An 18,482-nucleotide genomic window follows, 5' to 3' on the forward strand; every position below is an offset into this window, starting at 1 on the left:
CAGCAAGCTGAACAGGTTTAGCCAAATAAGGACTTGTTTACAACAGAGAGTGCTCACCATCGGGAAGGTGGAAGGCAGAAGCCAGCGCCATCTTTAAGGCGTGGCACTTTGCAGCTCTCTACACAACCCAGTCATCTCTACCCCTGTTTCCACAGCCACAGCATGCATCAATCACAGTAGGGTTTGGGTTGACAGGTGATGGAGATGGAGGAGGAGGAGCAGGTGGTGATGAATGAGGGGTTTGGTTCTCCTCTGGATCCTGCAAGTGAAAAGAGATGGTCTGTGTCTTGCCTGCAGTCTTGAGCAGAGTCCCTTACATACAATGGCACTAGGGGGTGGTCAGACAGCCAATGCTGTAGAGTGAATGGAAGGCTGTAATGCACACCCTGGAGAGGTCATCCTTGAGAAGTGTAACCAAAGCCCTCTGATTTGCAGATATTGAGCTTCCCACAATGCCAATAGCCGTGTATTTGGTTCTGCTGAGGTCACTCTTGTTTGGGAGAGACCTAGCCAGCAGGCTGTGCAGAGGCTAGGCAATGGAAGTAGCATTCTCCCACACCAGGCCATGGTCATTACAGGACAGGCGCCCAGGGCTCCCACTAACCAGCCCTGTCCCATGTGGATAGGAAAGCTGTTGCCACCCCAGCACAGGCCCAGGTCCGGGATCTGTGTACTGCAGCTTTTCTTTACCTCTTCTGGTCCCTACCCTGAGGAAGGCTCAGTGGTGTCTGCATCCTGGTCCTTGTGCTCAGCTAGGGACATCCCTCATAGCTGATAGTCAGTTTCAATATCCTCTCTTTTCATCAGCCCTGGGATTCCTAGGCTGTCCACAGTGAAACCCTTAGCCATACCAGCCAGAGATGGAGATAGCTGTACCGAATCCCAAAGGCTCTGAACTTGTATATGGAGACCTGGCTCTGACTTATGCAGCTCCTATACTAAGAAACCATTTGCATCCTTGGCCTTCTACAGAGAGCCTTATGGGATCCTTTGTAAAACTCCAATTCAGCAATGGACAGCTGTACTCGCTGGATGAAGTCTCCAAAGCCCTGATTATTTGGAAATGCTTGGAGACTGGTGATGGTATTGTCTAGTTGACATAAGTTTGAGCTCTGCGGTTTTCTGTTACAATCATTGATCTGCATTCCCCCTGTTCATTGCCAAAGTAGTGAGGGATTCTGAGGTCAGGCTTCATGATATCCCTTAAGAAAGGTCAGTGTGACTGTCACCCTCTTCCCCATCCAACTCACCTTCTCTGGCTGTGGTGGAGGTGGCGGTGGTGGTGGCTCCTTAGGCTGGAATGTAAAACAGACAAAAGTGGGCTGGAGAGGGAGGGTGGGCGCTGCCTTGGTCCTGCCAATAGAGGGGACCTTGGCTTGGAGCAGAACGACAACATGGCCTGTGTGGGTGCTTGTTGCCTGCTGTGGTGCTGTGTCCAGAGCGCTCTAACTGCCAGAGGCATCCCCATCCCTCTCCAATGAGGGAGAGGCTATCTGGTCCTACCTTTTGTCCCTGGAGAGGCCCACAGCTGGAGTGCCTCACATGTGTCTGAGCCCAGCTGCAGTAGAGCCCACACTCACCCTTCCTATTGGTAGAAGCTCACTGTCACTCAGCCTCCCCATTCCTCCTGCAGCCTCCTCACCCTCTAATTTAGTCCCTGGATTTCACTGCTCACTGCAGCTCCAGGAAGAGATGGGCCCTGAGAGCTATGTACTAAATGCCACCTGCCCCCACCTCCCAGGCCTGTGCTTCCAATTCCTCCAGCTCTCTTCCTTCTATCCTAGCTCTTCTTCTTCTTCACCCTGTCCCAGATGCCAGTACCATCCCCACATCCTGCTGTGCTTTGGCCAAGCCCTGGTGACATCTCTGGATGTGTGTGTTATACCAAAAGCCTGAATGGTAACTGCATTTCCTGGTGGGGCATGGTGGTTCTGCTTTCTCTTTGTGCCTCTTTAGCCCAGTAAGGGGTTGCATGTCATACTGTGGTCAGGAAAGGATTGGTGTCAAAGGTATCTCTGACCTCGGGCTCAAAGTCATCGCCCTGCATATTGGGCCACTGGACTTCGTAAGGGATCCTGCCCTGAAGTAAAGGGGCAACTCTGGGGTTTGGCCACATGAGGCCTATAAATGTATAGTGGATACAAGATGGCCCTGACCTAAGGGTACTCGGATGGCCACTGTGTAGGGCTTCGTTTTCAGGCTAAGCATCGCAGACAAATTTCCTGTTTCAGCTATACTGAACAATTCTTGGAAGCCAGGACTTGGATGTTTATATTTGACACTTCGTGTGTCCCATGGATGCTGTTAGTCCCTTGGTCAGATGGGAAATTTCCAGCAGACTGGATATAGTACTGCCTTATGACACTATTCCTTGGAGAGGGGGCATGTGTGTGGGAGCCAGGGTGTGGGAGTGGGAGACAGAGGGAGAGGGAGAGGGTGGAGGGGGCCAGGAGACTTAACCTTCTTGCAGCATAGCCTGCAACAGCAGATCAGCAACATGATGGCCACCAGAAAGACCAGCAGAAGAATAAGCCAATTCCAGTTAAAGATAAAGCCGCCTCCTGCTGACATGATTGGTGTATTGATGGCTTTGCCTTGTGTTGTAGCAAGTGAAACTGGGTCTGGAACTTTTGCTTGTGGCTTGCTGGCTATGGGGCTGCTGGTGGCTTTTACTGATGTCAAGGCTCCTGCTATTAAGTGCTCCCTGTGACAAAAAGCAAGAGTGGCTTCTTCCCCTGGACTCACACCTTGCTTCCCATTTGTACACGCACTCTCTTCATTCATCAGGATTGGCTAGACACAAGGGCTACAGTGGAGTTAGTGACCCAGATTGGTCTTCAGAGAGAACAGCCAATCTTGCCCAGCCCTGAACCTAGAAGAGGATGACTCAGGATTTTCTATGGCCTGAGATCAGTTCTCACCGTGGCCTTGGTTGACTTCACACTAGAATGAAGGTGATTAGATCTCTAGGAGAGGTTCAGGCTGCTGGGTCTCTACAGAGGTGTAGGGATAGTGGATGTGGCCGATCACTTTGTCCCTGCTCTGCCTGACATGGTTTGCCCCTCCTCCCTCTGAATCCTGGTAACAACTCCAGACTTGTCACAAATGGGATCAAAGCTTCTTCTCCTTGGATTCTCCCCCTCCCCTTCTAGTTACACTGCATTGATCTCAGGTGCTTGGAGGACAGATGTGGAAATGGACAGATATGGAGCACTTGAGGAGTAGCACTTTCTTTCTCAGGGGCCCTGTTGTGCTGAGTGTTCCACGTGACAGACAGCTTCCCCACCACAGCTGGAGAGGAGAGGGGACCTGAGGACACTGTTAGGTTTGGGGACAAGGTGGGCAGAGGGTGGGGACTGAGGATGCATAGATTTAAGTCCATATCAGCTGCTGGGTATATGATGCACTGGTACATATTTTGTCTGCTACGGTACAAATTCTGGATTCCTGGGCATGCATATGGAGCTGTTTTGTGCCCTCCATGTCCTAGACAGTGTCTGCCAGTCTCATACCTGTCCATGATGACTCTTTATAAGCTGCTACAGCCTACCTACAGTACTTGTGGTCACCTCCAGGCCTCTTGTGACCATCTTTCTCCTCTAGGTGGATCTGCATCAACTCTGGGTTCTTACCTTGGTACTCCCACAGTTGGTTCCGGTGATGACGAGTCTGTTGCCAATGAAGGAGATGCCGTTGTTCAGACTCACCTCAAGAGACACTTCCCTAATGCATGGAAGAGAGACTAGATGACTGAAGTGCCCCAGAGACTCAGTTTGTTGAAAGTGTCACACACATCAGTCCTCAGTGTAATGATGCTGAAATTCAGCACAGGCCTCCCTGACAGTGAACAGGTGGGTAGAGGAACTCTATTACCCAAAGCATAAAGACTCAAGCACTGCAGGGATGCGAAGGCTGCAGATTATGCCAGAGGGGGTCTTCATGTCATATGACCTCAATGAGCAGGAGCTAAGGAATCAGGGAGATATTCAAACGCCGGTTTGAACCCTGGAACCCATCATCTTCTCCATCCTGCCCTCATCAGTGCCTGGGCACTGTGTATTTCTAAGAACCTCCAGGGTCACTAACAGAGTCTTGTAGAAAGGAAATGGAACCCATATAATGCAGACAGGTGCTTATAGCAGAGGACACACCCCAGTTTCGCTAAAGCTGGGAAACACAAATCTAGGAATTCCTAGAGAAGGACTTTAGCAAGGGACACTTACTTGCCAGTATGCTGTATCTTCGGTCTGGCACAATTTATGGTGGTATTAGTTATTTCTCTAGTGCTTTCATCTAAAAGAAATTGGCATAAGACTATCAATAGGGAGCCCTTCCTCCACTGTCACCCTCTGTCTGAGAGCTGACACTGGCTGATGCCTGCTTACTCCCTCTGCCTCTTTTTGTTCAAGGGCAAGTGTGGAGTTCCAACTCTGCCCCCTCCTGAACAGCACTCTGGAACCTAGCAAGCATATCCTGTACCCAAGGATCACTTGTTGGTGATTGAGGGAGAGAGCGAGAAAGACAGAGAGGGAGAGGAAGGGAGAGAGGGAAGACACACAGGACAATATAAAAGAGTGCAGTGTGCTGTGACATGGGAAGTAGAGGGGTGGGGCATCCTGGGGAGAGGTCAGATGCTCAGTTACTGGTGATGAGTCCCTTCTTTTAAAGATATAATTTCTTATTTAAAGAATAAGTGTTTATATAAGTTGGAATTTAGCTAAAGATATACAGTGGCGAGACTGTCGGGGAGCTACACGGTGTGGATTGTGAACTCCTGGGCAGTGGCTATGGGTGCTTCAAGCCCATGTACTCTTTGGTACATTTGTGTTTGGTAGACCATGTGCACTGAAACTGATTTCGTGTGAAGTGCTGATGTCTGAGATGGGAGCAGCCAGGAAATGACCTTAGGGTTGGAGGCTCAGAGATAGGTGAGAGGCAAATGGGAAGAAGTTTGGGTGGTACTTCTAGTACAATGGATGTGTCAGGCACCATGGAGTCTCCAGATAATGGCAGCATGAAGCGCTGGTGGCCTGGGTACAGGGATAGGAGAAGAGGAGCAAGAATGGCAACCAGGTTTAGACCAAGGAAGTGGGTGGGGAGTTGTATTATTTGCTGAGCTGGAGAAGTCTCATAAGGGAATAAACATTTTTCTTTTCCTCCTTTGGGAGTCTGAGAGGAATTCTGTAACTCTGGCTGAAGCTGCTAATCCTCAACACACATTCTATTCCCAGTCCCCTGAGCTGGGGCAAAAAGCCAAGAGCTGAGCTGTACCCCCACTGGCTAGGCTTCCAGTTTCCCAGTCCTTTGTTTCCCCTGTGTGCTGTAATGAATGACTTTCCAGAAAGACCTGCTGGACATCTTTCATGCTCAGTCAGGAGGCTCTGCCTGTGGCATCTGTGGAGGCCATCTTGTGGGATTAGAACCTCAAGAAGGGGAACAACAAAAGGCTAAATGGATGCTGTAGTGAGGACAGGCCAGTGTCATGCCAGGCTCCAGATGCCTTTGGGAGCTGGGGTTTATTCTTTCACTGTGTGTGTGAAGAGAGATGGGAATAGGCATGGTGCTTGGTCCTCCTTCCATTGGTCCATGCTACCTATAGCTTCCCCATTGTGCGTGGTCTGCAAGAGCAGAAGGCATGGCTGACTTTGAAGAATGATTGTGAATGGTAATGTGTACCTCATGGGAACTGGGATAACAATGCATTACTTACCAACAACCCTGGAGTCACTGAAAGTGAACCTGCAAATAACTTGGTCAGGTCATTTGCATTTTTAAATCCTCGTCCATTGACATTCACTTGAGAGGGATCTGCAAGGAGAACATTAAATTGTTGGAACAGGAGACTTAGGTGCCATGATCTCTCTGCTCTCACCTTTCATGAAGGGCTACCTTGAAGACGGAATTCTCAGGCCCTTATCATACAGCGACATCGTGTGGACCATCATCTATGGTCACTGAGTATCCATGCTAATGTAGCTGGGAAGGATCCTGAGAAGTTAGGAGTCCTACTGCAATCAGTGATGCAACAAGTCCAAAGTCATGAGAGTCCATCCCTGTTCTGAGCTATGCCAGCTCAGCTGAAACCTTTCTGCTTGGAGACCTCACACACTCCCGAATCCACATGGGCATTGTAGGAGAGGCAGGGCCCTATCTGCACAGGGTTAGGGTTGACTTTGATTCTGAGCATGAAGTCTATCCATTCTTTTCTCTGTTTCTCTGGTGTGCTAATAAAGACCTCAAGACCAAGGTCTAGGATATGAGGGATAGGTCTGGTCCCTGAACCACCCAAGAAAATACCTAGGAGGATTTGGCTCCTTAGACACAGGTCAAGTCCCTGATACTCACAAGAGAGTCCCTCACAGGAGATGCCCTGTCTCAGACACAGTTCTAGTACCTGACCCACTAAAGGGAGTTCTTCACAGGAGGTGACCCCCATAGATATAGTTCTGGAGTCAATGCAGCTTTCTTCAACCCATTCACCTTTCCCATCGCTCTGGGGTTTAGCAGGGTCTTTCTAACACCTGTGAACACCTCCCTGACACTGACACAAAATGAAAAGGACAGAGTGAGGATGGCTGGGTGGGTGAGACCATAGGCAGGATTCTACCTTTTCCTCATTTGCCTGCATAGCTGCCTCGGGGCTGAGAGCCAGCTCTATCCTCCCTTCTGTGTTATCTTGACACCTCAGTGTAGTAGACCAAGCACCCACATTTACAAGGACCCTCCCCAGACTCCATAGCACACATGTTGGCTCAGTGCGACCTCAAGAAAACAGCTAAATCTATTTCATTTCTGGTGCTGGCACCTACCTTAGGTTTCCCTGAAAGTGACAGTTATTCCTATATGCAGTTTTGTACACGAAAGCCAACATTTTAACAGTCCAGGGGCTGAGCTATATATGCCTGCCTACTTAGGGCATGTATACCAATAGAACACAATCCCATGTGTCCTTTAGAAATACTACATACTTAACCACCCAATCGGACATCACACAAACACACACACACGCATACACACACACAAGCACACACTCATACACATCCCCGTCAAGTTTTTTAATACAATATATATACACACCAGTAGACATACTACTTTTCTACTTAAAACAATACACAATTTATTTCACTCTCAGTTATAAACACATTAGACAGTTATTATACATACTATTCCTATGTAAACGACAATATAAATACATGACATAAGTCCCATGAATATATAGTCACTACACTACAAGTCACATAAAAGCTCAGACATGTATTGTATATCATAAAAACACATCATGTGGCCCTTACACATTCTATGCCCTTCCACACAATATATCACAACACAGAACACCCTAACATACATAGCACAATCATTACCACATTTTCTGCTGACACACCTGTTTTAGCCACTTGCACCACAGCCTTTCCACAACCCTTATCACATTATGTATATCACATACACACTGCTCTCGCACATACATCCAAAGCACACTTAACACACGCAAGCATTCCTGGGCTTTTCTGTGTCAATGTTGCAAACTTTCAGACTATTTTCCTGCATCTATTTTCAAAGGCCTAAGAACCACACCATCAGGGATTAGCTGCAGCATCACTCCTGATGCCAGGTTTCTGTATTAGTTACCATTCTCGTTGAGGCTGTGACAAAATGCCAGAAAAAAATCAACTTAAATAAAGTGATTTTAGTTCATAGTAAGCATGCAGTCCTTCATGTAAGGGAAGGTAGCATGGTGGCAGTTACATGATGCTTGGGGTCATATTGCATCCACAATCATAAATGACAGAGAGGAGAATGCCAGAGCTCCCTCCCTTTCATCTTGTTATTAATCAGCTTGGGATCTCAGACCAATGGATATTGCTGTCTGTACCTAGAGTGGTTTTTCCCACTTCAATGAACTCAGTTGAGAAATCCCTCATGGTCATGCTAACAGGTTTGTCTACTATTAATTCTAGATTCTATGATCAGTATCATCACTAGAGATGTTACATGTACCAAACGCATCATGGAAGCACCACACACAGAATGGACATCCCATACAAGCCACACTCAGAAACAATATCACACCCTATACATACTCATACAAATGTACTCACTCTATTGAGTAACACCATTTGCCCATGTCTGTGACCCCTCAGCTCTTACCTTTTGTACAGACATAGGATGGCGTCACGGAAAACACCTGAATGTAGGATTTGGAAGCAATCTGAGAGAGGGAGATGGAAATGGAAATGGAAATGGAAATGGAAATGGGCAGGACAGTAAGCCTCAGGGAATGCATACAAGGCCCTCCAGTCTTCTACAACCCACTTACTTTGTCAACGATGTCCTGCAGGGCAGTGAAGCCTTGTTTGGCCTCAAAGGTATGATCTGGGCTGTCTGCAACTTGGGCCATCTATGATAGGAGAAGGTATCTGGGTTAAACTTCAGAGTCAGTGGATGTAACAGACTTGGGGCAGGAACTGTTAATCTTAGGCCATGGTGAACCTAGGGTGTCAAATACTCACTGGCTTCCATTCATAGCCAAAACTTAGGCAGTGGGAAGCTCTGCTGTCCACTCTACAGAGGGGGTTGGTTTACTTACCCTAGTGAGCTGCCCTTTTACACTGGCTAATTCTAGCCTACAGCACCTTGGGTAGATGAGATTCCCCCCTTCTTGGTACTGAAAGATGCTTCACAGTCTTGCTCTAATAGCTAATCAGGGGTACTTGGTCACCTGATCTGACTTACCTGCCACTTATCATAGTGGTAGACACCCACTCTTAGAACAGTTGCACCCAACTGTCTGGAAATCTTGGCCTAAAAGAAAGGAGATGCTGAAAAAAGAAAGCACTTAAATACCAGAGGCAAAATGCCAGCAGTTTTGGTGCTGACTCACCTCTTCCATGGTCTGTTTAAAATGTTTCTCCATCAGAAGACCATCAGTCATTGCCATGATTACTGACCGTATTTTGCTCACTAAGGAGGGAACAATAAATTGATGGGTTGGTAGGGGACACACTAGGAATGCCCAGTGAATGAGGCTGCAGATGCAGTGATGTTCACTGCAGCAAAGCTTGTTGTCCCTCACTGTTTTGTCTCATAGTGTGAGAAGAAGTCTTGTGCACTATTTTATACAGAGGGGATGGGATCCTACCATTAGGCCTGACCTTTTATATCCTGGCTGTGGAATAGCCTAAGTGCAGTCTAGTCACTGTGCTATAAGCCCGGCCTCTCCCTGGGTGCTGGAGAAGCAGGAGGGCTTCCTTGATGATGATGCCCTTTGAGGCATGTGGAATCTGTGGCCAGCCAGCTTCAGGCACAATGTTAGGGATATTTTACTGAACAGTAGGCTTAGCAATTAATGCCTGCAATTAATCTACTAAAAAAAAAAATACCTTTCAGACCTGTATAACTAGCTTAGTAAGTATTCCTGCTGAACGCAAGGCTGTACCTGATAACCAGAACCAATGATATCACTCTCTCAAGATAGATAGACACAGTCCTAGAGGTTATGATGCACACAAGACACGATATGAGCATATACATATATATGAGACCAACAGCTGATGGTCTGTTCTGCATATCAGGAGAGACCCTACATTGATGTTCCATGGAGATGGAGAGTGTCCCTAGGATCCTCCTCACACTTGAATCATAGACTTATTTAGCCACTGGACCTGACCTTCAACTAAGAAATTTTGCATAGGTGAGCAGTCTTGGGAAGATAGGCATTAGATTGTAGTTAGGAATATATAGTATGTGCCTTGAGTGATAGCCCTCAACATAATTAAATACAACTTCTGTTATACTAACTACCCCCTTGCTTGCCACAAAACACCAAGTCAGACAGTTTTATGTTGGGAATCAATGACCCCTCACCAAGTGTCCCCACTCTATTCCTTAAGGGCCACAATTCAGTAAGACCTAGGTCTTGGATGGGCATGTTTGACTCATGGGGTTAAGAAGCTGGACCGACAAGCTAAGAGGTAGAAGACTTAGCAGCTAGAGGAAACCATACCCTGGCATCCAGAACAGAGTTCCCAGCCTGCACAGGCCCTGGGCTTTCTTCTTTCTCTTTCCTGGCACATCTGTAGGCTCAGGACCAGTGAGAACAAAGCCAACACGTGACCACATGCAGCTTCTGGTCCTCTTGGAAGCATCTTGAGTCGGTGCTATGCTCAGAGGGGCAGCTATGCAGACAGTGGAGCTCTGGTTTCAAATGCCAGACTTGAAGAGATCCAGGATGTGCACACAGACTCTGTAGGAAGCCCAGCTGTGTGGCCTCTGCCCCATTGAAGTTGCAGGCAGCTTACCTTCTTGGGTAACCTTTCTGTTCTGTTCATTTGCCTGTCAAGAAACGAAGGGGAAAAAATTGTGACATGAAGAAGTGACCCAGTGGTACTGTACACTGAGTTGCCTATAGCTGCCTGTACCTTCTTAAATCTATCCTGCATGTGTGTAAATCCTTCAGGCACCTCTTCGTGGAGTATCGCAAGTCCTTTATGCATTGCTTCTCTAAAAGGATGAAAAAGAAAAGTGGCATGAAAGCTATGGCCAGGGCAAAGCATCTGTAAACCATCCTATGGCTTTGTCCACTCTGCAGGTCACCTGGTGAGATAGGACACTGCCAGTGACACTGACTCTCCCTTCTGAGCTGGGCCTTTCTTTGATTTCATGAACACTGAGACAGGAGGGGACAGGGGAAGTCACTGGGCCCATATGGAAACGTCTGTTTTCTTTGAGTTCATCTACATTTTTGGGCACCCCGGTCTTGGAGACTGGGACAGAGATCTTGCCCATTCAGTCCCTGGAGAACATGCAGGGATTTGAGCTAGGGTTTCACAGGGTAGTGGCATCTGTATTGTGGATGGGGGACCTGATTTCACTGTCGCCCTCCTTTGGAGCAGTCTATTAGTCAGTGAGTAGGGCTGAAGGGGGCCATGTCACCAGCTAAGCCACTGCTCAACTCCCATGTCCACTGTCACGGAGCCCTGGCATGACTCGCTCTTCCAGGCTGCTGAAGGCAGCAACTGGTCTACTTAGATCCAAGCCTCACTGTGGACTGCTCAAGCTACCCACAGAGAAACCTGAACCTGGGAGTTGGGTCCAGAGAGCCATCCGTGAGGTATGTGTGTTGGTCCCTAGGCTGGAAACAATATGACCTGTCAGGTGGTGTGAAACACATAAAGCACACTGAGGCAGGCAGGCCTTTGTCTGAAGGACATTCTAGGACAAGAAAGGGACATGAGGTCCAGGATAATCTAATGTGGCAAGGCTAAGCAGTCACAGCATGGTGATCTACAGTGGATAATGATGTGGCTTCCTATTGGGCAACAGTGAGGCTTTACAGATACAAAGTCTAGAAGATTAGAGAATCATGCTCATCACACCCAGTGGTGACAAAACCAGGGATTTCCAACCCCAGTCCTGCCCTCATCTCTTTTCCTGAAGAGCCCAATCCAGTTCTTTCCCCTTTCACCAGCCTAGCCCCACACTTTGCCAACACCAAGCCTCCTCTTATCCCATCACATACCCCTCTACCTGGACTTAGAATCTATCCTTCTGCCTGACCCAGTCCACTATCCTCTTCCTATCTCTGTCCTCCATGTAGCTCAGACTCGACTCCTCCACTCAGCCTATGACCATTCCTGCCCTGCCCAGGCTCTCTCTTTGCCTTCCCTATGACCACAGCGTCTGTGTTGTCCTTGCCATAATTGCCCTCTGGGATTTGCTCAGCCACTCAAATTTAATTGTGTTCCTGTAAAACCTAGCCACTATGGTAAGCTACACCATGCCTTGTCTGAATCCCTGGGAGCCAGCCACTTCCTGCCCCATCTCCCTGATGGACCTTAGTTGACATGTCCATTGACTCAGAGGCTCTTATCCCATCCGCTAGGTGGGTCTCCCTCACTTCCTGCTCCTGGCTTTTCTACAGGACCCAGGACAGAGATTGTCACTCCTCCAGACACCCCAATCCTTACTGCCCCCACACCTCCTTCTGGTTTCTAACTCTGTATGGAGTCTATAGGAGAGCCTGTAAAGTTGACCCCCCCCCCGTGTCAGTCAGAAGCCCCCGAACTCCTTATATCTGGGATGCTGGGCACAGTTGGGCCACCTCACTTCCTGTTCCCCATAGCTTCCTGTGGCATTAAGCAAAACCTTAGGGAAAATGAGATGAAGATTGTATTTAAAAATTGGGAAGGGCAGTTTCATAGATACCTTCCTGGAAATTCCATTTGTCCCAGTCTTTGCAGATACTTGAAGGCAGCCTTGTGAAAAGTGGGACTGGGTGGCTTTGCCTGGCACCCCAGACAGTGAGTATCTCTCTAGATGTGGAGCGTGCTGATGAGCATCAAATCAGAGCTTTCTCACTACACCTATAGACCTGCTACAAATTTCTGGTCAATACACAAATGCCTCTTATCCTTATTCTTTTGGTTCTTTAGAAGATAGGAAAAGTGGTTGGGTATGACAAATGGATTCTACTGGTTTTCGATATGGTGAGGTAGCAGAGGCAGTACCCTGGAGGGAGGCGTAAGGCACATGCTTGTGCATGGGGACTGGGAGGAGTTGAGAATATAGCGTTCCTTGTGCAGTAGACACATCTTAGAGCACAGAGTTTGTGTTTTGGGGAAAGTACTCTGCGCTGGTAGGACGACAGATCTTCTGGTTACAAGGTCCCTCTGAGACGTTGGAAACACTCCCTATTGGGATGTAGGAATCCGTGTGGTACATGGTTGTTGTGTGATAGGAACACAGTCTCTATCAGTGCAAAAGCAGCTGGGATTCATGACAGTGGTGTGGGTTCATTGCCCCTAGAGGAAGCAGAAAATGAGAAGGTCACAGAGATGCCATTGGAAGTCTGAAGCTGCCTGACTTAAGGTGGAGGAGTTAGGACACATTAGGACTCAACTGGCTATGCTGGTCTACTTGATGCTTCTTTGAATTAAATAAAATCATAAAAGTTACTTGTGTCAAGTCCTAATTTAAATCTAAATTAAAATTGGGGGAAGCTGAGTATTTATGAAGGAGAGAATTTCTTTCATATAGAAAACTATAACAAAACAGTGCTAGGACCACATTGCCCAAACTTTTCACATCAAAGACTGTACACAGACACATAAACACGCACACACACGCACACACACACACACACACACACACACACACAAGTAAATACACACACAGAGCAACTCCATAGCAACCTGCAGTACAGATACCTATAAATACATTTCCTTTCAAATCCCTTGTACAAACATCTGTCTACAAGGCTATCTACTCATTAATGATGGGCTCAAGGCTCTTCTGGACCCTTTAGTACTCTTCTATGATTCCTTGTGTCTAAAGGTTATTGTCTCCAAAGTAACTGTGAGAATCTTCTAATTTTGCACTTAAAGTTTCCCTGTATTCTCATAAATTGCACACCACACTCTCTAGAATTTAAGATCTTCTTTGCAATGTCTCAGATATCACAAATCGTTAATTTCAGAGAATTTCTTTGGTGATTAGGTTGGTATCAGAAAAGTCCCTTTCTTTTTGACTATTTCAAATGTGTTGCATTAAAGAAAGGGGCATGTGCCTGAGACCCACAAATGGTGTTCTACAAACTATTTCTAGTTCTAGTTTCAGTTTTAAAACATGTCTGCAAGAACACCAAAGGACCTCACTATGTTTCTCATCAAATTTCACTTGGCATTACAGAAAACACTTGAATACAACACTTGGAAGCAATCTGAGAGAATGATATGGAAATGGAAATGGGCAGGACAGTAAGCCCCAGGGAATGCATACAAGGCAGTACAGTCTTCTACATCCCATTTAGTTTATCCACGATTTCTTGCAGAGCAGGGAACCCTTGTTTGACCTCAAAGGTGTGATCTGGGCTATCTGCAACTTGGGCCATCTATGCTAGGAGGAGAGTATCTGGTTTGACTAAGGAAAACTATAACCATACTATCTGTCTTCAACTCTCTAAAGACCACAGAAGGATATCATATAAACTCTAGAAATGACAGAGACATCTCCCACCAGATCAGTCACTTAAAGTTATTCTGTAATATTCTATCTTCAGCCTTTAGGCCATAGTGAGTCTGGCAGACTCCTCAGCAAAGCAGGACAGTTTAAACTGTCCACCTATATTGGCAGTTTGTCAGTTATTTTTCTCTGTGTCCTTCAGAATTCCGGCAGACTCTTCCATGAAGGAGTAACCCTGTGTGGGTCCTGCATGTCCAGTTTAAACAGCACAAAGTCAAACAGTCCAGACAAGTGCAGTATCTTGCCCAAATGGCTAGTCTTGTCATATTGAAAGCAAACTCCATAACAAGTTTCTTTGATGTCCATCATTCCTTCTGACACAAGTGGTGTTTCCAGGAAGTTATGTCTCACTGTCAAGAAAAACCCTATCCATTTTCAATGCCATGAAAGGTTTGTAGAAGGCCTTTCCATCTCTAAAGTATGGCAGGAAGCATTGTATCCCTTTAGGCAGCTGCCCTGTTCTTTTTAGTTTTGTTTCTTGAGACAGGATCTCTCTACATAGCCCTAGCTGTCCTGGAGCTCACTCAGTAGACCAGGTCCACCTGGAACTCAAAGAGACCCACCTGCTTCTGCTTCATGAGAGCTTGGATTAAAGGCATGCCCCAGCACAGCTGTTTTGTCCTTAATTCTTTAAACAATCATTTGATAATTTGGCTTCAAGTTTATCTCATTTTCATTCTCCTTATAATTTTTCTGACACGTGGAAGAATGATCCCTTGCTTTTAGCTAAAATTTGCATTGGTGAGCTGTGCATTGACTAAGTTGGTAAGCATAAGCTTAGGTGAGTAGTTCATAGGCAAACATCGCTGCTGTTTGTTTTCTGCTAGTTGCCTTCTGTAGTCCAGGAAAGGCACAGAAAGGCAAACAATTACTACCATCCAACTGAATCTGGAGTTTTAACCTGAACATGGACACAGGGAAAGGAGTCAGACATGTTTGATGCCTCAGATCGCTAAGCCCAACTCTGGAGGAGCTGCAGGAGGGTTATGATCAGATTGAGGTAGCTTGGGCTATAAACTGAGTTCTAGGTCTACCTAGTTTACAGAATGACACAGTTTTAAAATATTATGAGAAAGGAGTGGTGGTGGGGGGAATCACAGACATGTAGCATGTTGTAAGAGTGGGCCATGACCTGGCTCTGGTGTGGCACTGAAGGGAAGATGCAGGTGTGGATGAGGATTAAAATAAAGAAAGAAATTATGGGATGGGAGTATGTATCTAAAGACTGTACAATCTGGAATGTTCTGTGGAACTGATAAGAGCATATCTGAGTTGTGTGTTTAGCAGATGGCCAGGTTCAAGACCTGGCTGAGTGGGGGGGAAGATAACATAGGAATAGTTGAAGACCATCATACCATATGGGTCATCACAGCTGTTGAGGTACCATAACCATGATCACCTCCTGGCTATGGGATGCAAGGTGTGAATCAAGTGCCAAATTTCTAGAATGGAAAGAGAAGGAAGATGTTGGGAGGGGCAGGCCTCTTTGAAGGACACTTAATTGTGTAGAGGCTAGAGCTCCAGCTTGTCAGCCCATACAACAGAGAGAGCTGACCGGCTGGCTCAGGGCTAGTGAGCCCCAGCTGTGGATCTACTGTTCAGAGCTGGAAGTGAATGTTTGGCTAGGAGCTTTGTGACTTCAGGAAGCACTGTGGACGTAGGGAGATGCAGGGTACAATTACAGGCGTCTCCAGACTCGTAGGGGTTTAAAAAGACATCCTCCAGAAAGGAAAATGGAGTTCTAATCATTACAAATGTAGTACAAATTCAGCTAATTGGTGAGCCAAATGCCTGCCTTTATCTGGTCCCTGGAATTGGTGAGAGTGGCTTAGGGGACAAATGTCAGGTTTGTGTGCCATCTTATGGAACAGTTTAGCATTAATATCAGCTACCTCACCCTCATCCCCCAGGTCTGGGATTGAGGCCTTGGCACAGAATGAGGAAGGTATGAGGTTTCCAAGGCAGGATACCCCTAGGCAGGGATGTGGATGGACGGGACATTCACAGTCCCACTCTATCTCCAGGGCACAGGCTCCACAGATGTACCCTGTATCCACCTCATAAACTGAGCCCTGGCCTCCCTCTTTACTGGCAAGTTCTACCAGGCCAATGGCTCTGTGGGATCCCTTTCTGAGATGCCCAATTCTATCTAAGACAACAGCAAAAAAGGGAAGACAGCTTCAAGATTTTAGTCACAAGAGATGGCATCTCTGAGTTTGAGGCTTCTAAGTTAATTCCAGGCACCTTGGTGTCCTTGTCCTCCTCAAACTGTCACAGGGATGGCAATTTCAGGCTCACTAATCCCTCATTTGTCCACAAGACTGTATACCTCCTTTCACAATCATGCAGCCTGGCCTGAGCAGCTGGACCCCAAGCCACTGTGACATCATGTGTTTGTCATGTGACAGAAAGTAGAAGGCACAGCTTGGTCTGAGATGTCTAGTCAGGGTACTTGTCTGAGGTCCTCCTTCAAGTAAGCCCAGGAAACACCACAGCAGCCATGCTGGTGATGCCACAGAACCGAGTTTGTTTTCTCTTTGTAATTGAAAATTTTCATGAAGTATGTTTTTATTAGATTTCCCCTCCCCCGATTATTTGCAGGTCCTTTCCACTCTCCCTCCAATTTTTTTCTCTCTCTTTTTTAAAGACACAAAGGAAAAATTCAATAAACACAAACAGAAGCACAAATAACATAAACAAGCTAAAGGCCAATAAGATTTAAAAAAATAAAAAATTACAAAAATACTTTGTGTTTTGTGTTCAGCAAGTACTCCTGGACATGAAGCCTTCCCCAAAGTGTATTAATACACATAATGAGATTCCATGGAGAAAAGTGATTTTTTTCCTTTGTCAGTGGTTATCGATCTCAGTTGGAGATGGAGCCAGTGCTTACTTCCTCCATTTAGTTATGGGACCCTTTCTGGCATGAATGTGTGCAGGTCTCCTTTGTTCTGCCAGAGTCTCTGTGAGTCCTTAAGTTCCTGGTTTATTGAACATAATTGGACGTCTCTGTCTCCCCACTGCCTGCACTGAGCCCTATTCTTGTGGGCCCAGTTTGTAGGATGGGGCAGTAGGCAGGTATGGAAATCTGACAAGACAGGCTAATATTGGCTGGGCCCATGCTGGCCACCGCTGTTTTTGTCCACACAGCTGTCAGTTTCTTGGGGATCTCAGTAAAGGTGGATGGGAGAGGATAGGAATGGATGTGAAAACACAGGGCTCCCTGTGGGTCAGGATCCTCCCCACTTCAAAGACCACTTACAGACACCTTCTCAGCCTGGGCCACATCCTTAAGACCAACCCCCACTCCCATGGGCATCCTATAGCTGACAAGGGATATACACCTTCTAGCTGGGGTCACTTGAAAAATGGACCTGTGCAGTTTTGGCAACCTATCTGTTTTACCCAAGGTAGTGAAGAAGGAAACAAGAGTTCTTTATAATTCTCCTGTGTACCCTTTTCCTACAGTGTTGGGAAAAATCTCAAGGCCAGAATGCACCAGTCAGATGTCATAAATGATGCCCTCATGTCAATAAGGGTCCAGTCTGCATGGATATTTCAGTTCAGGTAGCTGTAACCACAGAGGGGCAAGGTCTCTGGGCCTGGTCACTCCTTAGATTCACTGTGGTACTGCTAAAATGTAAAAGACTTTTCTGTGACCCCTAACAGCTGCCTCCCTTCTCTCCCTTTACCAGCCCACCATTCAGAGACACTGCCAACTTATTAAAAGCTTCAGTCAGGAAAGATAGATGGAGGTGACCCAGGCCAATCAGTTTTCATTGGGTCTGATCATTCTGGCAGCTATAATAAAGCATCACAAAACACGTGGCTTACAAACAATAGGGATTTACTCTTCATTCAGCTAAAGAGGGTGAAGGCTAAGGCTGAAACAGACTCTTGTCTGGTTAGTCAGTTCTGTGGCTCTTGATAATGCCTCTGACTGTTTTATCATATGACAGATGAATCCCACTGATGGGGCTCTGCTCTCATGGCCTAGGACAAGCTCTATGATCTCATGCTATGCTATGAGGGTAGGGGTTTCCATACAAGTATTATAGGGGGATGGGACACATTGAGACCTCAAGCTAGGCTGGCGGAACTTCTGTTCCCTCTCTCCTCCCAGGGGCAGACACAGCACAGCTCCTGCTTTGTAACCATTTGAGCCAGTCTGTTAGTGTTGTCACTCTCTTCTTATCTTCCCCATGTTGATCCATTTCTTCTGTTTCTCTGGAGAATCCTAAACATGACAAACACACCTGCCTGCTAGGAATGTGAAGTAGAGAAGAGAATGGAGGTGTGGAGAAGAGGAAGGGAATGAAGGGAAGGAGGGAAGGAGGCATAGGAAGAGGGAGAAATGGAGAGGGAGAGGAGGAAGGGGAGAAAGGAGGAGGAAGGAGACTGATGAGTTCCCCTCTACCATCCAGACTTCTACAATCTGGACCAGCCGCAGTGCAGAGACAAAGGGG

General features: G+C 46.8%; 1 long non-coding RNA gene across 1 annotated transcript; it reads right to left on the minus strand.

The window, feature by feature from the left end:
• Positions 1-224: 224 nt before the first annotated feature.
• On the minus strand, positions 225-2,527 carry LOC127217785 (uncharacterized). Its single transcript, XR_007834119.1, has 3 exons — positions 2,461-2,527; positions 1,251-1,295; positions 225-259 (listed from the first exon to the last, which is right to left on the minus strand). It is a non-coding gene; the product is annotated as an uncharacterized LOC127217785 (long non-coding RNA).
• Positions 2,528-18,482: the final 15,955 nt, after the last annotated feature.

Source organism: Phodopus roborovskii, unplaced genomic scaffold (assembly GCF_943737965.1).
Source record: "Phodopus roborovskii unplaced genomic scaffold, PHOROB, whole genome shotgun sequence".
NCBI classification, from domain to species: domain Eukaryota; kingdom Metazoa; phylum Chordata; class Mammalia; order Rodentia; family Cricetidae; genus Phodopus; species Phodopus roborovskii.